Source organism: Pteropus medius, unplaced genomic scaffold, assembly GCF_902729225.1.
Source record: "Pteropus medius unplaced genomic scaffold, Ma_sr-lr_union100, whole genome shotgun sequence".
Lineage (NCBI taxonomy): Eukaryota > Metazoa > Chordata > Mammalia > Chiroptera > Pteropodidae > Pteropus > Pteropus medius.
This window is the reverse complement of record NW_024356336.1, coordinates 71579-87569: the sequence shown is the minus strand read 5'-3', so window position 1 is coordinate 87569 and position 15991 is coordinate 71579. Positions and strand designations below refer to the sequence as shown.

The 15991-nt window shown below is 42.3% G+C and overlaps 1 long non-coding RNA gene across 2 annotated transcripts; it reads left to right on the top strand.

Moving 5' to 3' along the window:
- The first annotated feature begins 2740 nt into the window (after positions 1-2740).
- On the top strand, positions 2741-12881 carry LOC120601993 (uncharacterized). 2 transcript variants are annotated; one of them, XR_005652612.1, is made up of 7 exons: positions 2741-2881; positions 4558-4647; positions 6737-6807; positions 7821-7891; positions 8366-8387; positions 10097-10164; positions 12222-12881. It is a non-coding gene; the product is annotated as an uncharacterized LOC120601993 (long non-coding RNA). The 2 variants fall into 2 exon arrangements; XR_005652613.1 differs by lacking the exon at positions 2741-2881 and adding an exon at positions 3022-3057.
- Positions 12882-15991: the final 3110 nt, after the last annotated feature.

Here is a 15991-nt window from a genome sequence, read left to right as displayed (position 1 = left end):
GTAACCAGCATCCTGCTGGAAGTGACATGCAATTCCATGTGTGTGACTATCTCAGGGTCTGTGGAAGGGGTTAAAAAATATTACTTTTAACAAGCAAATATATGTTTATGTGTTTGTATGAACGTGGACCCATCTCAAGTTCCAGCTGGAGCCTAACCATGTTCTCCAGTCTGGTTACTCTCAAAAATTTGACCACAGTTTTGTCTAAATCAGTAATTTGGGAGTATCTATGACCTCCCCTACTTAATTCCCCCACACTTAACCCAGTTATTAAAAACTGACCATATGGAAATCTCATCTTTTTTTTTGGTGAGGAAGTAGGAGAGGATGAAGAAGGTGACAAAGACAGTATGTCAGAACTCCCAAAGGCCAGAAGTAATTTCAAAGGTCTCTGTTAAACAAAATCTGACTTACATGAGCTAAATGTCATATCTCAAAATAGCCCTTGCTACCTAAATACCTATCCTAATTTTCAAAGTCCTGAGTTCCACAAGTTTCTAAGGTTCTGACTGCAGTTGGACCTAAAGTTGTCTGTTCTATTTAAACCATTTTCTTGCATTTTTGAAAGGCTCTAAACAAATTAAAACTCCCATAGCAGGAATGCAGGGGGGCTGGAATTGGAGAATAGAAATCTTAAAAGAAAAAAAGAGTGAGTTTGAAACCATGAGTTGTTAGGTACTCACTATCCATTTGGATAGCTATTCATTTGGGTAGGGCTTGATCAATTCTCCCATCTTTACCTGTCCCACATTTTGCATGTACTATTAGTTGCCTGAATGGCAGGCTCCTTAGGACTATTTAGGCAGAACCTTAGGACTATTTAGTTCCTTCCCTATGGTCACTTCCCATTGCTGAGCTTCATTTTCTACATCTATAAAATGGGGAAAATGAAACTCATCTCACAAGGGTTTCTTTAAGCCTATGGTAACCTATGAAAAGCATTTAATACAGTGCTGGACATATAATAAGCACACAATAAATAAAAGCAGTTATTATGACCAAGACAGGCAGCACAGCACAGTGGTCAAGAATTCAGGGTTGGGGTCAGATTGTCTGGGTTCTCATCTACGTTTACAGGCTTTGTGATCTTACGTAAGTTATATAACCTGTGTCTGTTTCCTCTTCTGTAAAAACGGAGATAAAAATACCCACTGCACAAGATTGTCTAGGGCAGTGTTTCTCAAATGACCTGTGGTGAAAGACTAGTTTTTGTAACTTTTAATCTGTCCCAGGCCATTACATAGCCCTACTGTGCATGACTAATAAGCAACTCCCAGTACCTGCAAATCATTTTAGTTCAGGGACCTAGAACTGGTCTCTACTTGCTTGGATGTTGCAACAATGTCAACATGTTAAGTTTCTACACACTTAACTTATGTAGTCATCTCTTTGCAAAGGACAAGTAGTTTGCAGACCCCACTGGTATGCAGATCATCCTCTGAATAGTACTGTCCGACAGCAGTGGTTCTCACTCAGGGCTATTTTAACCCCAGTGGACATGCACAATGTCTGGAGATATTTCGATCACTTGGACTGGGAATGGGATATGCTACTGACATCTAGTGGGTAAAGGCTGGGGATGCTGCTAAAGATATTACATTGCTCAGGATAGTGTCTCCATTCTCCCCAGCCCAACAATGAATAATAGTCTTGTCTAACCTGCCAGTAGTACCCAGGTTAAAAAACTCAAGTTCCAAAGGATAAAGGAAGATAATGTATGGAAACCACTCAACAGAGTGCTAGGTACACAGTAAGTGGTCAATAGACAATGAGTTCGTGTAGAGTCAAAAAATAATCCAGAAAAGATATTATGCAGCAACTTTGTAGATATACAGATGTACTAATGAGGTGCAGTGGAAAGGGAGGGCTTTGGCTAAAGAAGAGGCAGTTATTTTGAAGTCTGCCAAGGTTTACTCTCCAGGGTTCCCTCCATAGCCATGTACATCCATATGTATGCATGTGTGTGTATGTGTATGTTGAAGAGTTGCTCCCAAACAAAACCTAGGTTCTAGCTGTGTAACCTCGGGGAAAAAATTTCGCCACTCTGACTTTTTTAAAAAGCTATAAAGTAGGGCTGAAAACCACACCCTTATTTACTGTGAGGCTTAAATGAAATCACGTATGCAAAACGCTTAGCACAACACACGGTATACAGGAATTGCGAAACAAATGTCAATTACCGTTATTACTATGACTATTGTCCCCATTAGGAAAGAGGGGGTAGGGTATATCGTATGCTCCTTGTTGCTAGCCTGGGCCCACACAACCAGAGAGGAGGGGGCCCAGAATGAGACCCAGGTCTCCGGACGCGGAGGTTATTCATGCAACTAAACATACTGAAAGCTTACTGTGTACCAGGCCTTGTACTGAGCGGTAAAACTCAGGCCTTCGGAGAGGAGGTAACATGGGTAGCCCCAGCCCTCACTCATTCTTCGCCTCTGCCAGGCTCCGGTGCCCCAAGAGGCGAAAGCGCAGGCCTGACCTTGCCGCCCATTAGGCCGCAGTCTCTCACCCAGGTTCTGCCCACGCAGCACCGCATACGGTCGGCTCCGTTCCGATGACTCCACCGGACTCGGGGCCTCTGCCTGCCCTACTAGGTGACTGCACAACCCGAAACATAACCACCACCACAATGTCCGTAGCATCTTCCAGGTCTCTTGGCCGCGGAGAGATCCCTTCCGCCAAAAGCCCCACCTTTCGCCTCCTCCGGAAGTCCCACCTCCGCCTCCGCCAGAAGCCACACCCCTGTCTCCGCCGGAAGTCCCGCCACTGTCTCTCCCAGAAGCCACAGCTCTGTTACCGTTGGAGGCCACACCTTGTCTTTAGCCGCCCAACAGACTGTATGGGTGCATCCTCTTCCGAGGCGCTCGTCCTTGCCACGGTAACTATGCGGCTCGCCTGAGTGCCGCCTTCGTCACAATTCCACCAGTGTCAGCGTTTTACCCTGACCAGCGTTTCCGCCGAGCGCAGCTTCGCGCGGGATCGCTGTTCCTGGCGGGACCGTGGACAGCTCTCTCTTCTGTGGCGCCGAGCGTTCCCCTTCTGTTTGGATGCCAGGTCTCTTCCTTAGAGATCTCTTAGGTCCAGGTCCAAAGTGGACCTATGGAAGATTGTTTAAAAATCTGCAGGTCTTCATAGTAATCATTTCCATAAGCCTGAGAAATAAGATACTGTATTTCCATTTTATAAATGCCTCCTTCTCTAGGAGCCTTACTGGACATCCTTTTCTAAAATTAAAACCTTCCCCCTTTCTCAGAATACACATTCCCTACTCTAGTTCCCTTTTTCATCCGCCGTCCCTCTCGTTTTATCACGTGTTGTTACTGCTCTGCTCTGTCCTAGAGTCCAGGAGAGTAGCATATTATGTGCAATGAATAATGATTGCTGGATAAATGAGGAAATTGAGCTTAATGAAGGATTTGGCCCGAATACTAGAATTTGACCCAGGTATAACTAGAATCCCTCTTTTGTACGGCCTCCTGTACCGCCTCACCTCATTGTTGAGACTTAATTTGTAGTTGGGTTGATATCTCCTTCATAATGGATGTGCGATGCGAAAAAGAGATGGAAAAGTATTCTGTCAAGACTGGTTATATTCAAGCTCACGAAATCCCAAAGGGGAGTGTATTTATTCAAAAAGTATGAAGTCCCAATCACTCCCCCGCCCTCACATAACTTACAGTCTAGTTAGGAAGACAGGTATTTAACAGTCACACAGAAAATTGTATAATTCAAAGTTGTGATAGATGCCAGAAAGGGAAATAATAGTAATGGCAGGATGCTAAATTGAGGCATCAGGGAGGCAAAGTATCATCAGGCTGGTAGACTCTGTAGAAACCTGTCCTGGGAAGTGGTAGAATGTGGGGCATGCAGTGAGCCTCCACCTGAAAGGAGGAAGGAGAAAGCTTCTGTTTAAATAGGATCAGGAACCTGAGACAGTGACATCTCTTAGAGATGTTTCATGGTAGGTCAGTCAGTCCACGCTAATATTCATGGAGTCCTTTAAAAGTAGAAAGAGGCAGTAAAGCATAGTGACAGGCTTCGAATCCCAGTCATGCAGTGTTTGTATAATTTGATATTAAATATACATATATATGTATGTATACATATGTAATTATATGCTTAATAGAGAAATATAACTTTAAAATTGAATTCCTATTATTATTTTTTGTTTCATCTGGAATGTATTTTACATTGTCCTAGAAATGTCTGGTGACTTGGAAATAGTAGAAATGTGTGAAGATGGTATTCCAATCAAGAATGGATGCACTTTTTATTCTCAACATGTTAGCTTTGTCCCTCTTCACTCTGAAATTTTCACTATCAACTGTATTTTTGGGCCAGGAAATTTTCTCTCATAACTTGTTTTCATAAACAAAATAATAATATGAGGGTCTGGGATTCAGTTTTTGAAACAAAACATGTACCCTTAGATGCCACACAGTCCATGTAAACACACACCTGTCTACAGAGCAGCAGTGTGTGTTCGCCCTGAAAGTTTTTTGATGGCCCAGCACTATGGTTGTGTGATGATGTCCATCTTTCCTTTCATTCCAGCTGTCTCTCTATGAGCTGAGAGAGAACAGATAGATTAGTAGCTTCTCACACCTCAAGTCCTAAAGACAGGAAATCGGAACTGTTGTACAGGTATGTTTCTATTGATCTGAATGCTGTTCTTTCAAATGGGCTGCTTAGCTTTTTCTGAAAATTATTCCTCATCTTTTTAAAATTATTTCTACCATTCTGGATTTATCTAGAGAGTTATAAATATTTTAAATTTTGTCTTATTACTTTATTGATATTTCTGATTCTTCTAACAAGCAGGCTGCCTTAAATATTTTTCTAAATTTAGAAAAATGTATTATTTCCTAGTGCCAACTTTGTATACACTTTCCAGTGAACAGATACAGAGGGAACACATCCACACTGTTCTCCCTGGGTAGGGAGAATCTTGATACCACCCCAACCATAGACATGACAGGAAAGAGGGATTACAGGTCAACTCTTCTGAATGTGAATGCAAAAATTTGACACCAAACATTAGCATTCTAAATCAAGAGGTTTTACAAAGAGAAGAAACCAGAAATTCACAGTGGGATTTCCATGGTTTGATGTGGACAGAATTCCTGGGTGTTTGGGTGCTGCCTTGGAGAGTGGTGAGAAAGGACGGTGCCTTTGGGTAAGAGGAATGAACATTTGGTGACGGAGGTTAGGAGGGTCTTGGTGGTTCTCTGCGAGTGTCCTGGTGTGGGGTCACAGGCTGTCACTCAGGAGAGATTCCTCTCAGAGGAAATGAGACTCAGTCCACTGCCACTGCACAGTGTAGGGTTGGAGGAGGTAGTAGAAGAGACTGAATTTTGTTGAAGAAGGACTTGGGCAGGGAAGGTGCACACTCAGAGCCAGAGCAGCCAGAGTCTGCTCTCAGCCAGGCCTTGGCGCAGGCTGCTCAGACGGTTGCTCAGATCAATAGCAAACAGTGGAGCTTTCAGCCTTAATTCATTGAATCACTAAGGTACCACATTCTTGGCTCGTGGACATCAACTCCACATCCAGGGTTGGTCATGAAAGGGAAGCTAAGTTTTCAAATGTCGTGTGGCAGCCAGTTGGTCCAGAATGTTCTGAGTTGGCTTGGGAGTCACCCAGACCACTGGTGACTCAGAGTGGTCCCTTGTTATGGAGAAGGCTCAGAGTTAGACAGCTGGAGTGGACAGACACTGGGGGAGGATGGCCACAAATTGGGCATCCCTAGTCCTCTGAGGGGCTGTGATTGGAGGGAAGTGTCGTATGTGGAGTCAGAGACTGAAAGATAGGAGCTGGAGACTGCATGATAGATTTGGATTCTTTGTGGCTCAGCCTCCTCCTCCAGGGTATCACCTCTCTCCCACAGAAACATGGTTAATAAAGGCATTATTCACAATAGCCAGATGGTGGAAAGAGCCCCAAGATCTACCAAATGATGAGTCGATCAAATGCAATGTGTGCACATAGTGGGATGCTATTCAGCCATAAAAGTAAATTAGATGTTAAAATAGGCTACAACATGAATAGACCCTGAAAAAATACTGAGCTTAGTGACATCAGGCCTGTACAATAATTTATGATTCCATTTATATGAGATTTCTGGAAAAGACCAATATCTAGAGACAGAAAAGTAGAGATTACAAGGGTGGAAGGAGGGTCAAGGCAGAGTGATTTATTCCTGAGAAATGTTTTGAGTCTAGACAGCAGAGATGGGTCCACAGCACTGTGAATGTAATCAATGCTACTGACCGATATAGTCACAAATGATTAAAAGCAGCATAAGTATGATGTAAAGTTCATCACAATAAAAGCAAAATATCCAATATTATACATGCTGAAGACACTAGCAACATGTATGAATGCATGGATGCTGAAATGGTTCTAACATTTGAAGAAAAAGTGAGTATTTGGTTGGGCTTTAAAAAGGACAGGAGGAATCAGACACTGTCATTGAAACATAGCATGCATTTTAGATGATTTTAAATGGATTAGATTCCCTTTAACTAGACCGCCAAAGGCTCTATTTCTCTTTCTTGCCTGTTTCTTTCCTTGGCTTTCCTTTATCCACTATGAGGTTATCCCAGTGGAAGCTCAAACCATAGTATTTATCATCCACATCCACATTCTCCAGCCCCACAACCACCTCAAGCAGAGCTCTCTCAGACAGTCCTGAGCAGCACCATCAATAACTGACAGTGACTCTGTGTCCCCGTAGCTCCCACTCACGCCACGGTGGAGCAGCTTCCTAGAGTGAGGTCCTTTGAGGAGGTCCCATCTGCTTCTAAGGTAAGAAGGCCTTCCACCCTTTGAAATGGAGATGTTGCTTTATTTTTCTATAAAATTACAGTCTAAAAATGTGGGCACATACCTGCTAGATGATAGAGACAATCTACTAGATGGGAGAATTTTGAGTGAGAGTCTATGACCACCTGAAAGCTGATTCAAGAGAGCATTCAAAAAGGACAGCATTACTTTCACACTGGAGTGCTGCGAGCAGCGTCCTCAGCAGCACCGTTTCCTCCTTGAAAAAAGAATTTTGTAATTGCCAATTCAAAGGGACTTGAGACAGCTTCCATGAAGAGCTCAAATAGGTGTGCCCTCCATGCCATTCCCACATAAGGAACTGTCCCACTGTCTGTTGCCTATTTGAGAGAGGACACACAGTGACTCAATGGCACGCACACATTGTATAGAAACAAAATGACAGAGAAGTTGTTATCACAGATGATGACATCAATTCTACATAATGAGATTTCACTCTTTTCAAATCTTCTGTATTTTATTCACTTCATAAAAAAGGATTAGTGAATAAATAAATGGGATAGTTTGTGTAGAAGTGAGTTATGTCTCCAATAAGTTTGATTTGCATTAAGTTAAATACCTTACAGAAGTGTTTTTGATGAACACAGCAATAGCAGGTATGGATTATGAGGAAAAAATGATCTTGGAGGAAATCACGAAAACAGTGACAATTTAGCTGAATCTCAAAAGCATAGAAAAGTCATATGACTGTCTTTGAATCATACCATGCATTTTAGTGTTTACTCTTTGTCAGATTGACCATTTTACATGAATTAGTTAACCCTTAGCTAGAAAACCGAGAGCTTTTTCCTTTTTTCCTGTTCCATTTTTGTGCCTTCCTTCATCCACCCAGGAAGACGGCCTTGCTGATCATTGCAGTTTGTAGTTAGCAATCACCCACTCCACACTCTCCGTCCAAAGTGTACATCAGGCCCAGCTGCCTGAGTAAATCCTGGGCAGCATCAGCAATGACTGACACTTGCTCTGTGTTTCCCTAGCCGCCCCTGATGTCGTGGTGGAGGAGCCTTCTGGAGACAAGGCCTCTGAGAAGGACCCATCTATTCCACATGTAAGCTCTGCTATCTTCCTTTGCGATGGAAATGTTGATTTATTTTGTTTTAGCACAATTAAATCATGAAGATGTGCACATGTACACTCCAGATGGTAGACAATTTAGTTGGTGGGCAGATTGTCGAGTGTGAGCTTTTTACGTAATTTTTCCTGCTTCAAGAGGGCATTCAAAAGGATAGCATTAGTCATAAACTGTAGAGTAGGGAGCATTTTCCTCTGCATAGAATTTTCCTCCTTGAAAAAGAGTTTTGCATTTGTCAATCCAAGTATACTCGGAGACCTTCCATGAAGAATCAAACTTTCTCACAGGTGTTCTGTATGTTTTCTCTTGGGGTCATTAACTCAGGTTTCCAGTCTGCTGTCCTAAAGACATCAAGAGAACAGAAGCCCTGTGCAAGCCCTGTCCAGGATGATGTTTTCCTAACAGTGTTTTTTTTTTGGTGTTGTTGTTTTCCTCTCTCTCTAATTGCAGGTAGATGCAGAAGATGAAAAAGGTATGTATTCAGGATTCAGTCTGTTGCTAAGGCTAAATCTGGGTGCTGACCATGGTGGGGCTTTCCTGCCCATTTGGTCTAGAAGGCCCCCAGATCTGTGTTCCTGATGAGAATGAAAGTTGGATTGTAGTGGAAGGGTGTGTGGTGCAGGAAAGAATTCTGGCCAGTTCTACTGTGGCCAGCAGCCGTGACGACTTTTAGGTGGTGGGGTTTGTGTGCTTGAAGTTTGAGAGTGTTTTTGGTGAGTATGTGTGCTCTGATTGTGAATGCAAGTATGTGTGCGTGGTGTGTTTCCTCAGGCTTTTACCGAGTTACACAACATATTCCCCTGGTTTACTTTCTAAAAAGATTCTCATCTTCACAGACTACATAAGTCATTCTTCCCTCCATGGCTGTATCTGGAGCTTTGTTACTATTTCATCTCCTCATATAGAGGCAGAGCTGAGATGAATGGCTCAAGCTCTTGACCTCCTACGTGGAGGAGACAACATGTGAACCCAGGCATGGGTCCCTATGTTGATGCTCTGGACCATTGACCGGCACTCACCATTCAGCCATGGGGTCATTAGTCACAGAGGGAGGGAGTTCCAGCAAATGTGGACACGGCTGGAAGTGCTAGTGTCTACATAGCTCCCAAACATTGCCTATCAAGAGTAGATGTCCTCATTGGTCACATAGACCAGGGCAGCTGTCGGTGCCTTTAGCTGCAGACTTTGGCATAGTCGTTTGCATGAAAGGCACATATAAGGTCCACATGTTGCAGATCAGCACAGAGATTCTAAGAGGTGTGAGGCCCCATGAAGAACAATCTGGATCAGCACCTGTCAGTGCTGAGGTCACCCCTTAGCCTCTATCTCAAAGAGTTAAAAATCAAAGAGACTGCATTACAGCAAACCTCAGAAACATGGAAACCTGTCAGCACATACCCAAGGGACGGTGGCAAGTGAGAACTCAGAGTAAAATTGGGGGCATCCTGGTGCCCATCCCCCTTGTTGCAAACCTCCTGCACAGCTAGGATAGACAGAGACTGTGCCCCCCATGCCTCTCCCACGTAAGGAACTGTCCCACTATCCATGGCCTGTGCGAGAGTAGACACACACCGACTTAATGACACACATACTATATAGAAAAAAATGAGAGGGAGGAGATTATCACAGATGATAGCATCAACTCTACATAATGGGATTTCACTGTTTTCAAATCTTCTGTATTTTATTCACTTAATGAAAAAGGATTAGTGAATAAATGTAATAAGATAGTTTGTGTAAAAGTGAGTTATGTCCCCAATAAATTTGCTTTTCATTAAGTAAAAAACTTACAGAAGTGTTTTGATGAACACAGCAATAGTATGTGTGGATTATATAGGAAGAAATGATCTTGGAGGAAATCAAGAAGACACTGGCAATTTAGCTGAATCTCAAAATAGACAGAAGGAATCAGGCCTCTGTCTTTGAAACAGTATGATTTTGTGTTTATTCTTTGTTAGATTATTTCCCACTGATTAGGTTCCTTCCAGAAAGCCATTTCTTCTCTGCTCTTCTCCTTGACCTTTCTTTCTTGAGCAAGGAGGAGGGCCCAGCAGCAGCTCAGTTCATACTTACCCACCACCCTCATCAGTACACTCTCGCCCCTGTCAGCACTCAGCAGAGCTCCCTAGTCCTTCATAAGCAGCAGCACCAAGGACTGACAGTCACTCTGTGTCCTCACAGATTCCCCCGAGGACCTGTGAGAAGAGCCTCCCAGTGAGAGGGCAGATGAGGTGAAATCCTTCACCAAGGTAAGCTCTCTCTTCTTCTGTGAGAGAAATAGGGCTTTATTACTTTATCAGTAAAATTAAGATATGAAAAAGTGGGCATGTACATTCCAGATAATACAGACATTTACTTGGTGGCGAGAGTGTCGAGTGTGAGTCTAGTACCAACTGATAACTAATCCTAAAGGGCCTTCAAAAATGATAGCAGCAGTTTACAAACTGTATGAGAGGGAGCTTTTTTTTATCTTAGCAGTTTTTCTTTTTTAGTAGAGAAGTTTGTAATTGCCAACCCAAAATGGCCTTGAGAACAGAGTTCCTCCAGGAAAGTTCGTGCCCTTCAACCTGAGTCCTGTTCTTCCTGGTAGGTTTTGTTGACACCTCCAGCGTTTCCCATCTGGTTTTCTAATGTCACTGAGTTAAGCAAAGACCTGTGCAAGCAGGACCGGGCATGATGTGACCCTCATAGTATTTTCTGTCATTTCAATTGGTTCCACTTGCCCTTGAAGATAGTACGTATTCTAGAATCCTTCATTTGCTGAGGAAAAATCTAGAAACTGAGAAAGGGGTGGTATTCTTGCTGGTTTTACTGTGGAGAGCCACTTTGATTCCAGCTTCTTGCTGGCAGTGAGAATCGAGGATGTGGTGACGGAAACTGATTTTCTAGGTAAAGAACTGTGGCCGTGATCTCCAGTTCCAGGTGATGTAGGTTTGTGTGCATGAGTCTGAGTGTGTGGGCATGTGAATCTATGTGTGTGTGATTGAAAGTGTTGTGTGTGTGTGTGTGTGTGTGTTTTGTTGTTTGTAATTTTGAGAGTTGTGTGCATTTTTTGACCCTGTATATACTCTGTTGTGTGTTACACCCAAAGTCCAGTTTCCTTTTCCTTCATTTAATGGTCCCTTTACCGCCCTATCTTCCTCCCTCCTCCTTTTTTATTCCCTCTGCCCCGTCCTCCTACCTCCTCTCCCCCCCTCCTACTCTCTCTCTGTAAACCAGTCTTATAGCCCATGTCCACGAGTCTCTTTGTTTGTCCTGTTCATTTGTTGCTTTTAGGTTTATATCCCACATATAAGTGATATGTGATTTTCAACTTTTGCTGTCGGGCTTATTTTGCTGAGCATGATTATTTTGAGGTCCATCTATGTTGTCACAAATGGCAGTATTTTATCTCTTCTTGTGGCTGAGTAATATTCTATTGTATATATGTACCATAGCTTCTGACTTTTTTGTGTTTTGAGTGTTTCCCTTGATTCTTGTTACTGTAAAGACCACAGTTGCTGGTGCCAACTTTCTAACATACATGCCCCTCACCATCACATCATGAATGGATAGGTACATAAGTGTATATATTAATGACCTTGTAGAGTTTGAATGTGTGCATTCATTATTGCCAAGTATATACCTCAGTTAACTTGGACACAAATCCCATCACCTCTCAGGACGATGTTCACTGGCTTCTTAATGGATAAACATGCTTTAGAATCTGTTACCATGCCATAAAAAATTCATTTAGTACAGAACATAACCTCTCGGTAAGTCTCATGGCATTTTGAATGCTCATGATGTAGCACTGCTGCCACTTCATTCACAAAGCCTTTCCATTAAAGGAAGGCCTCAGAATGACTCCTCCCCCTTCTCCCCCCTTAGCTGAGTGCTGGGCAGGGCTCCTCCCTTTTGCAGGTGGCCCCCAGTGTAGCCCCATGCCACAACCAGTTCTGGAGGAATCTGAGTCAGGAGGAGCCTCCAGGGATAGTTGAGATCAATTCCCTGTGACTTTCTCCATAGTAGTCTAGTATTTATCTTCAGACACTCTTGCTGAGAATACAGTGTCATTTTCATGTGGAATATTTGCCTCTATCACTCATCCGTTCTGTGGACTTTGTGTGCTGGGTGAGGAACACTGTGTCCAAAGAGAAGAGAACCGAGAGTTCTTCCTCAAAACTGAACCCTCGGGATGGAGGTCCCGAGGTCACCTTCTAAGGTCTGAGGAGCCTTCTGGGTCCTGCACACCCACCTCCACAATCTCTCCTCCATCTGTTTCTGTGGCTTCCCAGTGATTCCAGCACCTGTGTTTGTGTTGCAGGTTCTTGTTGACACCTGTGGTGGTCATGACCTGGAGGCCTCAGCCAGGGCCTCCGAGGGGATGGAGCTTCTACAGCGTCAGGGACCTTCAGTGAGGACCAAGGACAGGAGCCTCCCTGCTGCTGCTCTCCCGGGGCGTTGCCCTTAGTAGGAGTTTAGTTTTGTATTGTATAGATCTAGTGCTAGTTCTAGGTACATGTGTATTTAATATAGAAGTTTTTTACATATTAAATAACATTTATCACTTGCTAGTTGCTTTAAAAGTGTTTTTCTATATAATCAAACACAGATATAGGAAAATACTTTAGAGTTGGAACTGAATGCATTACTGTGAGACAGTCTTCCTAGTGACCACACCAGTATCACTCCTTATTTCATACAACTTTCATTGAATCTTTACAAATGTAGTCCTTACCAGCCATCCTTATGTCAGTGTCCTTCTGCGGAGTTTTTGTTTGAGGTTTCTTTATTTCGTTGCTTGTGGGACACTGTCACGCAAGATCTTCTCGATGACTTGGATGTCAGGGCCTTTTAGACCTGAAAGTCAGCTTGGCTGGTATCAAGTTCCTGACTCTTTATTTCTTCCATTGAGTATTTCAATATGTTGCTCTGTTTTCTTTTGACACAGTATTTCTTTCGATAAAGGTTGATCGAATTGTAATGTTTTCCCTTATAAGTCATTTGCTCTGTGATTATTGATGCCTAAACGATTTTTCCTATCTTACATGTGCAGTATTTTGCTAGCTATCACTTGCTGTTAGTCATTCCAAGTGGGTGCTCAGTGTTCTCTTTAATAAATAATTTCAAAGCATTTTTTTCTTTCCAGAAGGAATGAATTATAATTGTTAATACTTGCTTTGAATCATTGCTTTGGTTATTGTTTTTCAGGCACTCAAATTGTTACATATCAGATATCTTCTCATTGATTCTCTTCAACTTTAGATCCTAGTGACCAACTATTTTATACTCTCTTTCTGAATTTCTTTTGCAATAGTGATCCCATTTTTTAAAATCTTCTATGGCATGATTGTCACCGTGTTTCTTCTAGTTTATATTTTATTTCTGCAGAGATTTTTAAATTTTGTTTTTCTTCTTTCCTGAGTTCTGTCTTTACATTTTTGAATTATTCTATATCTGATCTATGATATACCTCATACCTTGTATAGTTTTAAAAAAGACTTTCACCTAAGTTTTGAAAAATTACATTACACAGTACATAAAACGTCAAGATGGTTGTGGGGTGTGTGTGTGTGTGTGTGTGTGTGTGTGTGATATGCATTGACTCGCTCCAATGCCTGGTGACTCTGTGAATGAGTGCTGTTCATAGTGTCTTGTCCCCAACAGTCCTGCCCAACTTTTGTAGACTCGTGTGTGTATGGCTCCTTTGATAGAGTCAACCCATATCATATTTGAGCTTCCTCTTTTCCTTCTGCTTTCTATTTTTTCCAGTATTATTGTTTTTTCCAAAGAACCCTGACTTCTCATGACGTGTCTGAAGTAGGACCACTTCAGCTTTGTCATTTTTGCCTCCATCGCTGTTTCAGGTTCCATTTGCCCTAGAACGTGCTTGTTTGTCTGTCTGTCAATCCTGGGTATCTATAGAGCTTTCCTCCAATGACGTATTTGAAATGAATTTTTTCCCCCCTGTCATCCTTATTCACAGGCCAGCTTTCATATCAGAACAGGATAGCTGGGGATATGAGTGTACGGTTGACCTTGGTCTCTAATGACACATCCTTGTTTGTGGTGATCTTTCCTAATCCTTCCACTGCCACTCTTCCAAGTCTCAGCTTTCTCTTGATTTCTTGTCTGTAGTCTCCATTTGAATTGATGACAGAAACAAAGTCAGCGACACCTTGAGCCATTTCAGTGTCTTCATTGTCCATGTGAAAGTTGTATATTTCTTCTGTAGTCATGATTTTGTCATCTTTACGTTCAAATGCTACTTTGCATTTGCAGTGTATTCTTGTAATTTCATCAGAAATTGTGTCTAATCTTTGCTACATTCTCCTAGTAAGATGGTGTCATCTGCATGTTAAGATATTTCTCTATCTTCCACCAATTTTTTCACCTTCCTCTGAGTCTAGTCCAGTTGTTTATAGGATACATTCTGCGTACAGACTAAACAAATAGGCAGGTAGAATGCACCCGTGTCTGACACCTCTGCCTATAGGAAACGGTCCTTTGTCTCCATGTTGTGTCCTGATAGTGGTTTCCTGTCTACAACACAGGTCACGCATCAGGACCATCGAGTGCTGAGGCATGCCTGGTTCTTCCAGAGAAACCTATAGGTTTTCATGACTGACACAGTCAAAGGCTTTCCAGTAGTCTCAAAACAGACTCCCTTTATGGAATTCTTTGGGGTGCCCCACATCCAGCGAGTGCTCAAAGCAGTTTTCCAGTGCACCTGCCTTTCCTGAATCCATCTCGAGGGTCCTCTTCATGTTCACTTTGCAGTGGCATGACTCTGCGCTTGGTCCTTAGTCTTTTCCCCTTTGTATGGGTACCATCATAGTCCCATCACTACTTCTCTGTTGGACAGGATATGTTATATCAATGTCTAACAACTATGCTGGATACCCAAAACAATTAAATGAAAATTCTAATTGAAAACAATGTAAATTTTAAAAATTCAATACTGTGTGTAGCAAATTTCCCAGGCGCATATCTATTAAAGTTTTTAGGCTTTAATGTAGCTTTAGGTTGTAATCAGTACAAAGACATTCCAGATTTGTCAAAAGGTGTGTGCCTGCTCTTTGTATCAATCTGTGTTCATGTCCAGTTCACATGGGTATCACCTACCATGATACACTCTCCTGGTGCCTGCTGATCACCAAGGGCCAGGTACCTGAGAGGCCATGCCAATGTCATCCAAGTCCCAGCTACTTAGCCAGGTGTGACGTCCAGCCTCAGCCTCCTCCACTTTATGCTGAAGGCTGAAAGAAGGCCACAGAGAGAAATCTGGACATTTCAGTATAATGTTATGAGACTCCGGGTCTTATTTAAAGGTTCAATTTGAGTTGGAGTTTCTTTGTTATTTTAATTTTTTATGGTGACATTGGTTAACAAAATCCAATAAGTTTCAACTGTACACTTTAACAGTAAGGCATATATATATATTTACACTGTGTGTTCACCTTCCATAGTTAGATTTCTTTCTGTCACCACATATTTGACTCCCTTTACCCTAATTCCCCCGTCCCTCCTCCCCTCTACCCTCTGGTAACCACTAGTCAATAGTCCATGTCCATGAGTCTCTGTTTGTTTGTCCTCTTCATTTGTTGCTTTTTGGTTTATATCTATCCTAATATAAGTGATATGTGATTTTCAACTTTCTCTGCCTGGCTTATTTCGCTTAGCGTGGTTATTTCGAGGTTCATCTATATTGTCGCAAATGGCAGTATTTCGTCCCTTCTTATAGCTGAGTAATATTCCATTGTATATATGTACCACAGCTTCTTTAGCCAATCATCTATAGTTGGACGCTTCGGTTACTACCATATCCTGGCCACTGTGAATAAAGCTGCTATGAATATCAGTGTGCAGATATCTTTTGGATATGGGTTTTCAAGTATTTGGTGCAAATATCCTGTAGTGGGATTGCTGGATCATATGGTAAATCAATTCTTAGTTATTTGAGGAACCTCCATACTGTTTTCCATAGTGGCTGTACCAGTTTGCAATCCTAGCAGCAGTGTATGAGGGTTCCTTTTTCTCCACATCCTCTTCACTATTTGTTTATTATTTGTCCTGTTGACTATAGCTATTCTA